The sequence below is a fragment of the Somniosus microcephalus genome, chromosome 10 (assembly GCF_052327205.1).
Source record: "Somniosus microcephalus isolate GS21.2 chromosome 10, FLI_Smic_1.0, whole genome shotgun sequence".
NCBI classification, from domain to species: Eukaryota; Metazoa; Chordata; class Chondrichthyes; order Squaliformes; family Somniosidae; genus Somniosus; species Somniosus microcephalus.
This window is the reverse complement of record NC_140996.1, coordinates 186,213,148-186,226,788: the sequence shown is the minus strand read 5'-3', so window position 1 is coordinate 186,226,788 and position 13,641 is coordinate 186,213,148. Positions and strand designations below refer to the sequence as shown.

General features: G+C 42.4%; 1 protein-coding gene across 6 annotated transcripts in view; it reads right to left on the bottom strand.

Moving 5' to 3' along the window:
- LOC147111928 (protein furry homolog) overlaps window positions 1-13,641 on the bottom strand; it is a 486,257-nt gene that overhangs the window by 395,204 nt on the left and 77,412 nt on the right. The gene's annotated exons all lie outside the window — the stretch shown is intronic.

Genomic DNA, 13,641 nt, shown 5'->3' with positions numbered 1-13,641 from the left:
CCTGAATGACACCTTCAGCATACAAACTTAAAAAAAGACACATATTTATTTTTCAGGTTGCATTTCACTAATAGTGGGGTAGATGGTGTCAACCATCACAACATCTAAGCAGCAAAGTAAGAGATTCGCACAATTACTTCCCGCACTTGTTCACCATTGATCCTTTTGCTTTCTTTACTGGTGAAATAGCCAGAAGTTTTTGACATCTTCCAGGAGCAAAAGTATCAGAAACATTAGAAATGTTCCTCCTCCATACATTTTAGCACTACTGAATCACCTACTTCACTGAATAGGAAGGTGCAGCTAGGCTCACTTGGTGAGGGTAACAGCATTGTTGTTGAAGAGATGTCACCAAGAGGATTTACAAGAGGCTCAAAGGTGCTGAACTTTCATGCAGGGGCAGGTTGACAAAAGTCGTCTTGCCTTTTGGATTGCATGTGTTGCTCTGTGCCAAAGGTAATATACTGGCAGGCATCACAAAACAGCACATCAGTCTCATGTATTGTTTTATGGATTAAGTAGTAACCAATACCGATTATGACTCCTGCTGTGGCCTAAAGCTATCAGTGGTGCAAAAGTTGACTGCATTTGATACATCGGCCCTGATTATAATTCTATCTGCCCGGCAGGATTGGAGTAGGTGAGCGGTTAAAATCGAGGAAATTCCCACTGTGAGCTACTTGATCCTGATTTTACGGACCAGTTCAGGTCAGAAATCACCTGCCAGAAACTGGCGGGTGTCTCGTGAATATATTTAAATTGGGGTCCCATGATATTATTGGGACCCCAGTGCTATTTTAACTGGACAGGAAGGAAGTCCCACATAGCAGCCAACCCACTCATTAAAAGTTTGCGGGATTGGCCTCAGAAACTAACTGACACAACTGGACCAATATTTAAAGGGGCACTCACCTGCACCCTTTTAGATTAATACGATCTCTGCGCTTTTCTGATTACTGCATTCAGAATTGATTTCAATGGAAATTAAAATTGGGTAGTTTCTGTGATGGGTGGCTGAACCCTAATGTTACTTTTACGCCCAGGCAACAATCTGCCCAAATATATTATCAGGCCAATTTTATGCTGATTAAATAAGTCAAATCTCAATTTTATTACAAAATATTGTGAGAATATTGGTGATTTTTTGGGCTCAGATTCCATGATTATGTTTACATTGTGTAAATTATTGGCTTTATTATTATATATTCATTTTAACTATGTAGTTATTTATCACTTTTTTTTTTACAGCCCAGGATACTGAGAGAGATGGTAGGGAAGATGTTCCAGGATATAAGTAGGAGGTACTATATGGAACATGGCGGGGGCAAGTGGATTGGTAGTGCTGAGTGGTGGGTCCTACAGTCAGAAAGCATGGTGCATCTAGCAAGAGCAGAGGAGTGTTGGTATTTTGATGGATTAGTGAGGGAAACCCTTGGGTGTGGGAATAGCAGGTCATTTTAAGGTCTGGGATTAATTGGTAGTGATTGGGTGGATGAGGGTAGGAGAGGGGGAGGGGTGGGGGAGAGGGGGGATGGGTTAAAGGAGAATGTAGAATGGTTGCTATTAGCCTTCATCAATTCCAATGCCACTGCAGAAGTTTCACAAAAGTGTTTGCCCAGGATTGACCGAGGGAAACTGCTGTTGTGCAACATGCAGAAAATCCCAGCCCCACAGTAGGAAACTGGGAACTGCGGGAAATCAGTGTTTGGATCAGAAAGGTAGCAGTTACAATGGGGGAAAAAGCAGAGGAAAAGTTGGTTCCAATCAAGGCTGGGAACTCGGAGGGGGCAGGGGAAGGGTAAGGGTGGTCGGAACAGGTGCCCAAGTGGTGGCGACAGGTGATATAAGGAAATGCGAGAAGCCACCGTTATTTAAAGTACAAACAGATGGTACATTACAAATGGCAACATAAACATGCTTGGGGAAGCCCTTTTGGGAATCCCAGTTTCTCCACTGTTAGAAAAGCCAGACTCCCAATTGTGTCTGGGGCCTGATTTAAGTTGTCATGCACTTACTGTGCTTTTAAAAGTAGTTGAAATGGCACAGTGAGTGCTTTCATGACTGGAAACCTGATTTTCTGACAGGGCTCGAGATTTCAGGCCGGGATGGCGCTGCCAAGGCTAGATTGAGTTGGGAGTCTGGTCTGGGAATGGGCAACAATGGCGAGGGTGACTTGGGGCTCGCAGCAGAATGGTGTGGGGAGAGGCATGAGGCAGTAGGGACGAACCTAGGCAACATGTACAATTTAAATTGGCTGCATAATGAAATAAAAAGACAACTTCCCTTCCGGCAGCAGAGGGTGCACCCGCTTGCGTAGTAAGATTGCACAGAAATAGGGGCTACGTGTCCCTTGGTGCATTTCCTGCTCTCAACGCTGAATGCAAAGGGTGACTGTTTGGCCAAGGTGTGCAACATTCGCCTGATGGAGGCCCAAATTTTTTTTCTGCGTTAGAGCCTGAGCAAGAGCTCACAGAGCATTGCTTTGCGCAGGCCTTATACGCCACTGAGTTATTTTGTTTAAATCATGTTTTGCAACTAACACAGAAAATGTCTGCATCCGCACACTGAGTTCTGTCACTGCAAATGCTGGAAAAACTGAAAATGTTGGTGTTAAGTCTGTGTGTTCCAGTTGTATTAAGATTAATTACTGACACAGACTACAAGAATAAAGTTCAACAGGTCTTTACTAGTTGGAGGTCAGGACTATACTAAATACAATATCACTACACAGTACTTATATACCGGTGGTCACCACCGGTATTACGTATACAGCAGCCAGAGAAAGTAGTACATCTCTTAAGGTGGAACAGGCTTAAGTTTTCTTAAGGTGGAACAGGTTACATACACCACAGTTGGAAGTTCACACAAATCAATTTTTTTTTTTTTTTTTTGTTCATGGGATGTAGGCATCACTGGCAAGGCCAGTATTTATTGCCCATCCCTAGTTGCCCTTGAGAAGCTGCTGGTGAGCCACCTTCTTGATCTTCAGAGGGCTGTTAAAGAGTCAAGCACATTGCTGTGAGTCTGGAGTCACATATAGGCCAGACTGGGTAAGGACAGATGATGAACCAGATGGGTTTATTACAACAATCCAGTAGTTTCATGGTCTCATTACTGATACTAGTTTTTTATTTAATTAACTGAATTTAAATTCCCCAGCTTCCATGGTGGGATTTGAACTCTTGTTTCAAGGGATTACTAGTCCAGTAACATAACCACTATGCTACCATACCCGTGAGTGACTCCAGGCCCACAGCAATGTGGTTGACTCTTAACCGCCCTCTTAAACGCCCTAGCATCTGTAGAAGATCTGAATTTGGTAACATTTGAACAATGGGGAATTTTAACTTCCCAAGCATTCAATGGTCCCATGGTGAGCCATATGGCATTGTGGACAGGTCAGCTGAAAGATGTGTAGACATTATGGCCGTTTCTGGTAGGCCAGGGGTGCAAGGTACAGGCCAGATAGGAGGTCAATATTAGGCCCTCTCCCTCCAATATGGCGCTTAGTAGGATGACTTTCACTGCCCTAGGGCACCCCCCCCTTCCTGGTGGTCCCTGGGGTCAGAGGAGACACATGTGGAAGACAAGGAAATTGGGTGCACTGCCAGGTCCCGACTTTCTGCTTTCATTTACATTCATTCGGGTGGTGAATGGCAGCCAATGGCCTGTCCTGCTGCCAGGGGGGGGGGCGGGGAAAAGAGAAATTTAGGTTGAAGCAGGTATGCGATGGATGGACTCTGACTGATTTTCCAACTATTTCCATGACTATAATACCTGATGTAGGATAGACAGCGGAAGAAAATCCAAGCTGGTATGTGTTTCTCTGTGTGTCTCTCTATCTCCCTGTAATAAATGTCCGTCCGTTGCACAGCTGTCACTAATTAGAATGCTTACATTTTTCATCAACAAAACACAGGTGACGATAATCAGAGCCTTTCCTGTGTGCCCGCAAGCGTGCACAAACGTACACACACACACATAGCCCAACATGACAAACTTTGAAATTTCAAAATATTGACATAGATTTTCCAATTGCCGCCCACTGGTGGCAGATAACAACAACAACTTGTATTTATATAGTGCCTTTAACGTAGTAAAACGTCCCAAGGTGCTTCACAGGAGTATTATAAGACAAAAAAATTGGACACCGAGCCACATAAGGAGAAATTAGGGCAGGTGACCAAAAGCTTGGTCAAAGAGGTAGGTTTCAAGGAGCGTCTTAAAGGAGGAGAGGTTTAAGCAGGGAATTCCAGAGCCTAGGGCCTAGGCAACAGAAGGCATGGCCATCAATGGTTGAACGATTATAATCAGGGATGCTCAAGAGGGCAGCATTAGAGGAGCGCGGATATCTCGGGGGGTTGTGGGGCTGAAGGAGATTACAGGAGATAGGAAGGGAAGGGGTGAGACCATTGAGGGATTTGAAAACAAGGATGAGAATTTTGAAATAGAGGCGTTGTTTAACCGTGAGCCAATGTAGGTCAGTGAGCACAGGGGTGATGGGTGAACGGGACTTGGTGTGAGTTAGGACATTGACAGCCGAGTTTTGGATCATCTCAAGTTTACGTAGGGTAGAATGTGGGAGGCGAGCCAGGAGTACATTGGAATAGTCAAGTCTAGAGGTAACAAAGGCCTGGAGGAAGGTTTCAGCAACAGATGAGCTGACGCAAGGGCGGAGACTGGCGATGTTACGGAGGTGGAAATAGGCGGTCTTAGTTATGCTGTGGATATGTGGTTGGAAGTTCATTTCAGGGTCAGCTATGACACCAAGGTTACGAACAGTGTGGTTCAGCCTCAGAAAGATGTTAGGGAGAGGGATGGAGTCAGTGGCTAGGGAACGGAGTTTGTGGCGGGGACCAAAAACAATGGCTTCGTTCTTCCCAATATTTAATTGGAGAAAATTTCTGCTCATCCAGAATTGGGTGTCGGACAAGCAGTCTGACAATTTAGAGACCGTGGAGGGGTTGAGAGAAGCGGTAGTGAGGTAGAGCTGGGTGTCGTCAGCGTACATGTGGAAACTGATGTCGTGTTTTCGGATGATGTCGCCAAGGGGCAACATATAGATGAGAAATAGGAGGGGGCCAAGGATAGATCCTTGGGGGACACCAGAAGTAACGATGCGGGAGTGGGAAGAGAAGCTGTTGCAGGTGATTCTCTGGCTATGATTAGATAGATAAGAATGGAACCAGGCGAGTGCAGTCCCACCCAGCTGGACGACAGTGGAGAGGCGTTGGAGAAGGATGGAGTGGTCAACCGTGTCAAAGGCTGCAGACAAGTCAAGAAGGACGAGGAGGGATAGTTTACCTTTGTCACAGTCACATAGGATGTCATTTGTTACTTTGATAAGAGCCGTTTCGGTACTGTGGCAAGGGCGGAAACCTGATTGGAGGGATTCAAACATGGAATTGCGGGAAAGATGGGCATGGATTTGGGAGGCGACAACACGTTCAAGGACTTGAGAGGAAAGTGAAGTTGGAGATGGGGCGGTAGTTTGCAAGAACAGAGGAGTCAGGAGTTGGTTTTCTGAGAGGGGTGATGATGGCAAATTTGAGGGCAAGAGGGACAGTACCTGAGGAGAGAGAACCGTTAACAATGTCAGCTAAACTCCCCAAAAGGAGCTGTAGGACTCTCCTCCAAAATTCTAATAACTAACAGATGTGTATCAATCATAGGAAGGTGGAAGATGCTGGTCATCTGTCTACCATTTCTACATACATACTTTGGAACACTGTCGCACATCAGAAAGATAATTATTGGAAGCAGCCTGAGTTGTTCTCGGATATTTTAAATCCAATGCAAATGTCCCAAAATGGTCACAATGTGAGTCCTTTAACAGCATTTTTAATGCAAATTAAATTGAATCAGACAGTTGAGATCCTGTTTTCTTATAGCATTCTTCTCTTATTTGACATGTTCGGACACGCATCACATGGGTAATTTGATAGTCAGTCACTGGGTCCTTATTTAGAACAGCAGTGACTATCAACACTAAGGAAAATGAATTCACTTCATACAAGCTTGCCAGACCTGAATTCAATCTACATGTGTAAACAGGGTATTGGACTCCTTTTATTGCAGCATAAATTTGTGTAAAGTTAAAATATGCTCTTAAATATGTAGCTTTTCTCTCAAATTGGATGATGCTACAAAATATTATAATTTTTGCAGCAGTTTTTGTTTTGAAACTTTATATTAGCTATGGAACTAGGAAATGTTAATTATTTTTAAATTATAAATTAAACTTACTAGCAACTGCCAGGAATTATTAATGTTCCAAGTATTAAAAACTACTGAAAAGGAGTAGTGGAATAAAACCATTCTAAACTTATAAGTAAAAAAATCATTTCATTTTTATCAGACATAATTAATAAAAAAGGCAGCCATTAAATAGTTTGCTTTAAATTGACAGTATTGATATGATTAAAAACTACAAATATATTTAATGTAGCATTCCAATAGCCACTGTGTATAGTTAATTTTCTAATTGAAAGCAATAATAGAATATGCTCATTAGTATTTTTTAAATCAATTCTTTTACAGTACTTGGTTATTATATATAGTTGCACTCTAATAGTAGGCATTCATTTTGTTGCTTTAGTGTTGCTACTTGCGTTGCTAGATAATCTTGATACCACTTTTTTAGAATTTTCTCTTGCCAACAGTTGACATGGCCTGGCTCACACAAACATTAAAAAGCCTAAAGTACAGAGTACCTACCAAGCCTTTTTATCAAGCTGATCACAGTGGACTTCCTCCAGCAGGCTGCTGTAATCTCCATGAGCTCCAGTTTATCTGAGCAATTCAATTGCTAAAATTCTGAGCTAAAAAGACATGTATAAATATTTGTTCTACCATTTTGTCACCCATTTCCTGTGGTAAGTGACGTAGAATATGAAACTAGCCAGTATGCTTGGCAAATATTTTTTTAAATTAATTCTGAAGGGGTGTTTTGTTGCAATACAGCCTATGCCCTTCTGATCAGTAGTTGAGCTTTCTGCAACTGAAGGTCAGAGAAAGGATAATTTTTAGCTGAGGCACACGATGATGGACTACAACATGCATAGTGGCTGCCGGTCTATATTTATCCAGTACATACTAAGCTATGGATTGCTGAAATTTCTAAAACTGTGAGTGGCACAAGTACAGTTATCTACTGTATATAAAACTGTTAACACTCTCCAAAATGGCAGTTTTTGTAAATTCAATATACAGTTTAAATTTAAGAAATGCCACTAAACACTATCAATAATAATAATTGTGTACAATTGTTAAAGTGTTAAAGTGTTAAAAATGTGCAGATGAATCAAACATACATTGGCAACAAGTACAGATAGCTCAGATTCCACCACAGAAAACCCGAGTATACACAGTGAGTGCCAGGAGACAGTGTAAAACCACAAATTCTTCCAGAAGTATGCAGTAAACTGTTGCAGAAAAACCCTGGATGTCATTTTTAGTCTTTGTAATCACAGAATGAGTTTCAAGAAAACCTTTTTAAAACTTCTCGGAACTTTGCATGAGCAAGGATTTTTACTGAGTGAAAGTAATTGCAATATTACAACAACAACAAAACCTGCAGTGATATAGCTCCTTCAATGTAGCAAAGGGTCCCAAGGTTCTTCACAGGAGTAAACAAAAATTTGACTTCGAGCCTCATAAGGAGATATTAGGGCAGGTGGCCAAAAGCTTGGTCAAAAAGGATCATTTTAATGAGCATCTTAAGGAGGAGAGAGGTAGAGATGTGGAGAACTTTAGACAGGGAATTACATAGAAACATAGAAGATAGGAGCAGGAGTAGGCCATTCGGCCCCTCGAGCCTGCTCCACCATTCAATGAGATCATGGCTGATCATCCAAATTCAGTACCCTGTCCCTGCCTTCTCCCCATATCCCTTTAGCCTTAAAAAATATATCCAACTCCTTCTTGAATATATTTAATGAATTGGCCTCCACTGCCTTCTGTGATAGAGAATTCCACAGGTTCATCACTCTCTGGGTGAAGAAATTCCTCCTCATCTCAGTCCTAAATGGCTTACCCCTTATCCTTAGCCTATGACCCCAATTCTGGACTCCCCGGCCATCGGGAACATCCTTCCTGCATCTAGTCTGTCCAGGCCTGACAGAATTTTATAGGTTTCGATGAGATCCCCTCTCAATCTTCTAAACTCCAGTGAGTACAAGCCCAATCGACCCAATCTCTCCTCATACGTCATTCCTGCCATCCCAGGTATTAGCCTGGTGAATCTTCGCTGCACTCCTTCCACGGCAAGAACGTCCTTCCTCAGATAAGGCGACCAAAACTTCACACAATACTCAAGGTGCGGTCTCACCAAGGCCCTGTACAACTGCAGCAAGACATCCTTGTTCCTGTACTCGAATCCTCTTGCTACGAAGGCCAACATACCATTTGCCTCCTTAACCGCCTGCTGCACCTGCATGCTTACCTTCAGCGACTGGTGCACAAGAACACCCAGGTCTCTTTGCACTTCCCCTTCTCCCAATCTATTGCCATTCAAATAATAATCTGCCTTCCTGTTTTTGCCACCAAAGTGGATAACCTCACATTTATCCACATTATAATGCATTTGCGATGTTTCTGCCCAATCACCCAACCTGTCCAAATTGGACTGGAGTTTCACAACATCCTCCTCACAGCATATCCTCCCACCCAGCTTTGTGTCGTCTGCAAATTTGGAGATACTACATCCAATTCCCTCGTCCAGATCATTAATATATATTGTGAACAGCTGGGGTCCTAGGACCGATCCATGCGGTACCCCACTAGTCACTGCCTGCCACTCGAAAAATGACCCGTTTATTCCAACTCTTTGCTTTCTATCTGCCAACCAGTTCTCTATCCAAGTCAATACCTTGCCCCCAATCCCATGTGCCTTAATTTTACAAGCTAATCTCTTATACGGGACCTTATCGAAAGCCTTCTGAAAGTCCAAATACACCACATCTACTGGTTCTCCCTTATCTATTTTACCAGTTACATCCTCAAAAAATTCCAGTAGATTAGTCAAGCACGATTTACCTTTTGTAAATCCATGTTGACTTTGTCCGATCCTGTCACTGCTTTCCAAGTGCTCTGCTATTACATCTTTTATAATGGACTCTAGCATTTTCCCCACTACCGATGTCAGGCTTACCGGTCTGTAATTCCCCGCTTTTTCTCTACCACCTTTTTTTGAATAGAGGGGTAACATTAGCTACCCTCCAATCCATGGGTACTGTTCCAGAGTCTATCGAGTTCTGGAAGATGGCCAGCAATGCATCTACTATCTCCAGGGCCACTTCCTTAAGTACCCTAGGATGTAGATTATCAGGCCCTGGGGATTTATCGGCCTTCAATCCTGTCAAATTCCCCAACACCATTTCCCTACAAATACTGATTTCTTTCAGTTCCTCCCCCTCATTAGTCCCTATGTTCTCCGACATCTCTGGGAGGTTATTTGTGTCCTCCTTTGTGAAGACAGAACCAAAATATGTATTTAATTGGTCTGCCATTTCTTTGTTCCCCATTATAAATTCCCCTGATTCTGACTGCAAGGGACCTACGCTTGACTTCACCAATCTTTTTCTCTTCACATATCTATAAAAGCTTTTACAGTCAGTTTTTATGTTCCCTGCAAGCTTACTTTCATAATCTATTTTCCCCCTCTTAATTAATCCCTTTGTCCTCCTTTGCTGAATCCTAAACTGCTCCCAATCCTCAGGTTTGCTGCTTTTTTTGGCCAATTTGTATGCCCTCTCTTTGGATCTTATGTTATCCCTAATTTCCCTTGTTAGCCACGGTTGAGTCACCTTTTTGGACTTATTTTTATGCCAAACTGGGATAAACAAATTCTGTAGTTCATCCATGTGATCTTTGAATGTTTGCCATTGCCTATCCACTGTCAACCCTTTGAGTGACATTACCCAATCAATCCTACCCAACTCGCGTCTCATACCATCATAGTTCCGTTTATTTAAATTCAGGACCTTAGTCTCTGAGTCAACTACTTCCCTCTCCATCTTAATGAAGAATTCGATCATATTATGATCGCTCTGACCCAAGGGGCCTCGCACAACAAGATTGCTAATTAATCCTTTCTCATTGCATAATACCCAGTCTAAGATGGCCTGATCCCTGGTTGGTTCCTCGACAAATTGGTCCAGGAAACCATCCCGTATACACTCCAGGAATTCCTCCTCCACAGTATTGTTACAAATTTGGTTAGCCCAATCTATATGTAGATTAAAGTCACCCACGATGACTGCTGTGCCCTTATTGCACGCTTCTCTAATTTCCCTTTTAATGCCATCCCCAACCTCTGCATTACTGTTTGGGGGTCTATACACCACTCCCACTAATGTTTTCTGCCCTTTGGTATTTCTCAGTTCTACCCATACAGATTCCACATCATCAGAGCTAATATCTTTCCTTACTATTGTGTTAATCCCCTCTTTAACCAGCAATACTACCGCACCTCCTTTTCCTTTTTGCCTATCTTTCCTGAATATTGAATACCCCTGGATGTTGAGTTCCCAGCCTTGGTCCCCCTGGAGCCATGTTTCCGTAATTCCAATCATATCATATTCATTTACCTCTATTTGCGCTGCTAATTCATCCACCTTATTACGAATGCTCCTTGCATTAAGACACAAAGCCTTCAAGCTTGTTTTTTAACGCTCTTAGACCTTTTAGAATTATTATTTACTGTGGCCATGTTTGTTTTAAACCCTAGAGTTTAGGGTCTAGGCAGCTGAAGGCACAGCCGCCAATGGTGGGGCGAAGGAAATTGGAGATACGCAAGAGGTTATAATTAAAGGAATGCAGAGATCTTGGAGGGTTGTAGGGCTGGAGGAGGTTACAGAGATGAGGAGGGGCAAGTCCATGGAGGGATTTGAAGAGAAGAATTTTAAATTGAAGGCATTGCTGAACTGTGAGTCAACAAGCACAGGGGTGATGGGTGAACGAGACTTGGTGCGAGTTAGCATACCGGCAGCAGAGTTTTGGATGAGCTGGAGTTTAAGGAGGGTGGAAGATGGGAGGCTGGCTAGGAGAGCATTGGAATAATGGGTTCTGGAAGTAACGGAAGCATGAATGAGGGTTTCATCAGCATGTGGGTTGAGGCTGGGGCAGAGACGGGTGACGTTACGGAGGTGGAAGTAGGCAGTCTTGGTGATGGAGCGGATATGGGGTCTGGAGCTCAGCTCAGGGTCAAATAGGATGCCAAGGTTGCGAACAGTCCAGTTCAGCCCCAGTATAATCTTACAGAATTGTTGGCTGAAGTATTAATATATTGTGTAGTTTATTATTATAACTGGCTTTGTTGTATTAGGATATACAGTAATAATTCTTAGAATGTACTATACTCAAATCCTGTTAGGTTCCCCTATCCCTGTTGTGTATGTACCTTTAAGAGAATAACTGGTCTCAGACTGCAGTACCGGCAGTGACCACCCCTGTATAAAAGGCGCTAGTAAGCCTCTGTAGTTTCAGTTTCCCAATTGACTCCTTTCAGTAAAGACTTGTTTTGTTCAACTCCTGCTGTCCGTGTCTCAATCATACACGGACATAATAGTCCCCACCCCCCCCCCCCACCCAACCATAGATCCAGTCACTCTCTTCCTAACTTATCATTCAAACAGATATCTCAATATCCCTGTTATTTCCTTGCCATGTATTGATACAGGTCAATTTTAAAGCATGAAAACTGTCAGAGGGATAACCACTCACTGACTGGGCAGCAGAATGGTAGTAAAGTGACTACCATGGTAAAATAACCTCTGTCACTTCCCCCTTATCTGAGAAGAATTGAAAAGAGAACATTAAAATAAAGAATGAGAAACCAATTAATAAAGGAAAATAGAAAAACTTAGTATTTACTAATAATGGGGCCAAGCTATAATTTTCATACAAAATCCTAAACATTAGACACACACCATTCTTTTCCTGCCCAATCTTTTCCTCCATTCAACGCATCAACTCATGCTAGGGTATCGTTCCACAGAATGCTTCACAGTCGAGGTTCATTGTGCTATCTACCAAAACGTGCACACTTTCCAGCAGGAATCAATGGAGCAGAATTTCCTCTAGGCTTCTTCAGCCAAAATTACAGAAGCACAGGTTGAGAAGCCCAAAGGAAATACACCCCCAATTATATCAGCAGCAACAGAAGTATTAACCCGAGGTGATTCTTTTACCCCTCCTCAGCCCAGCTTTGTTGAGGCTAACTGTAGCAGCGCACCTGGTGCCCCAGCTGCGATCAGCTAACTCAGTATGGACTGTAAATCAAATCTGGCAACTTCTAACCTATACTTGTTAATGCCGCTTAACCACTTGGGAATTGGGACAGGGCCGTGGCATGCGCCGTGTATGCTGTGGTGAGTTTCTTCAGGCGCTTGGCAGCCAAACTGAGGCTGCCACAGGAAAGGTACATTTGACCCGTTTGACTTACCTTATTGTGGAGCCAGGGGGCAGGAGAAGTGCTACTCCCAGCTCCACATTAAATCCACAGGTGGTTTCCAGAAAAAGCAAAAGGGACACAGCATAATGACACTGTATAGGTCATGTATAGAAGTTATGTTCATAATGTATGACCAAAAACACACTTTCAGAGGAAAATACACACATTTCTCCCACTGGAATTGTCAATGTCAAGTCACAAGCCAGTAGAGGAGAATGGAAAAAAAACATAAAAGAAAGTAAATACAGAAATTATGAAGAAGTGATAAAATGAATGACTGAACTTCCATTTCTATATATTAAAGTCTTTTGATCAAAAGCATTATAGATTAGAATGCTTTTCACTGGAAATTATTTCAAAAATCAGCACCACAGAATTCATTGAAAATCTTTCAGTGCAATTTTAACTTCTAACATGAAGTACATTTCCCCTCCCCTTTTACATTCCTACATTCCTATGCACCATTCCCTAGCAAATATACCAGACAAATGACTTGCTACAAGGTCCATCTATACAACTCTTGATTCATTTATTGAGACTGGGACCTTACTGTTTGAGGAATTATAAGCTGTAAACTCACTCCCAACTATATGGTTCTGAGCATTAGTACGCTGCAGCATTTTGCAGTCACCTTGAAATTATCTTTTGACATTTTTAAAACTTCTTTTTAAAGAGCTAGACACCAAACCTGAGGTTCAGCATCAATAAATAAGTTCCGTCAGTTCTACCATCTCAGTGAAGCTTCAACTCCAACGTTGTGGGAGATGAAAACCTGTAAGAGGACTGCTGAAGTGATAAATTCCAACAAATAAGCGGCAACAAAGAACTTTACATACTGAGACTGAACGAGATTTGAAAAATAAGTAAGGCCATATCATTGCTATGAGATGTGAATGCCTGTTCATAGAATCTTACAGCACAGGAGGCATTCAACCCATCATGCCTGTGCTGGCTCTTTGAAAGAGCTGTCCAATTTAGTCCCACTCTCCAGTTTTTTCCCCCCATAACCCTGCAAATTAGACCTCTTCAAATACATGTTCAATTACCTTTTGAAAGTTCCTATAAAATCTGCTTTCACCATTTCAGGTAGTTGATTCCAGATCTTCACAACCTTTGGTGTCAAAAGATTTCTCCTCATTTACCCTCTAGTTCTTTTGTCAATTATTTTAAATCTATGACTGCTGGTT